The sequence below is a fragment of the Pteropus vampyrus genome, unplaced genomic scaffold (genome assembly GCF_000151845.1).
Source record: "Pteropus vampyrus isolate Shadow unplaced genomic scaffold, Pvam_2.0 Scaffold2, whole genome shotgun sequence".
Taxonomy (NCBI): Eukaryota; Metazoa; Chordata; class Mammalia; order Chiroptera; family Pteropodidae; genus Pteropus; species Pteropus vampyrus.
The window spans coordinates 34,996,176-34,997,686 of NW_011888783.1; positions in this window are offsets into that span (position 1 = coordinate 34,996,176).

Consider the following 1,511-nt stretch of genomic DNA (forward strand, 5'->3'; position numbering starts at 1 on the left):
CAACCATGTGAAGTCTCTCTCATTTTAAAAATAAAAACCAAAGACAAAACAACTTTCCAAAAACTCTGTTAACTATTGAGGCATCTCTCCACTGATTTTCTTCCCTTCGAAGCCAAAACCCTTTGATAATAAGGTGTCCTTAGGACCTGAATGGGTGTAGTTATTCTTGGTGATGTCCAATAACTTTAAAAAGTAGAAAAATAAAAAGAGAAATACTCCTCTAGAAATTGTAGTTGGGCTCCAGAAGAGCCCTCTAATTTGTAGCAAGCAGAGTCAGAGGTGTAAATCCTGCATCTTTGTAGAAAAGGAGGGACTTTCATGTATTACATAAGGACAAAGAATTAATCTGAAAAAAAAGATACATTCCAGTAATATTAAACTATAAAATACAAGAGAGCAAATTTCTGATATTTTATACTACTAATATTGTATTATTGGGTCAAACTTGTTGCAATAACTTGGTGCAAAATATAGCTAGTCTATGCTTGTACCTTTGGTTTAGTAATAGCTTAGCATAATTCAGAGAGTAAATAAGATAAGTTTTGAAGCCATGGGAATGTAAAGTACAGTGCAGGGAATATAGTCAATAATATTGTAATAACTATGTATGGTGTCAGATAGGTACTAGACTTATCAAGGTGATCACTTTGCTAGTTATAGAAATGTCTAATCACTATGCTCTATACCTGAAACTAATATAATATTGTGTGTCAATTGTAATTGAAAGATAAAAAATTATTTTAAAAAGATAAGAGTTGAATTATTGGCCATTATATAGTATGACTTTAGAATGAATTTACTGGTAAATAAATTATATGACATACTTCAGTAGTTTCTGGGGCAATAAAAATGACAGTTATAAACAGCCATATGGATGAAAATGGCCATCATATTGGCTCAAGTAAATAAGAGAAATGTCAAGGACTAGAGAGAGAATCTCACAAAAAAGTACACTCATCTCACTTATTTCAGATAGCAATATATTTGGTTCACTAGACTTGAATATGAAATCAACTGACTTAAGAGGAGAAAGACACAGTAATGGGAATGTTCTAGTGACATACTCTGCCCTATCTCATGTTGACATCTAGAGAGAATTCAAGATTTTACATCCCCCTCACTTTTACCACCATTGTCACCATCATCATCAACATCCGCATAAACAATATCACTTCCAGCAAGCTGAGCTCCAATATGGGTCTAAGAGTGTTGGAGATCAAGTAAATCTTTGGCAGGAGAATGGAGAGAGTAAAAGTAACTCTTTTTCAATGATCTTTTCTCTTCCCTTTGCAAATCTGAGTGGGAAAATGGAAAGTAACCCATAAGAAGAATAAAGATTGTAGCTTAGGACACTCTATTCTAGTTCAAGGGAAAGATTCCTTGAGGTTCCTGCATGGTCCGATCCAGTTCACCATGATAAAGAAACTGATAGACTTGGCTAAGCAGAGAAATTTAAGCATTTGCCTGGAATAGATCTGAATATATTATTTTAAAATCAAATAATTCCAATG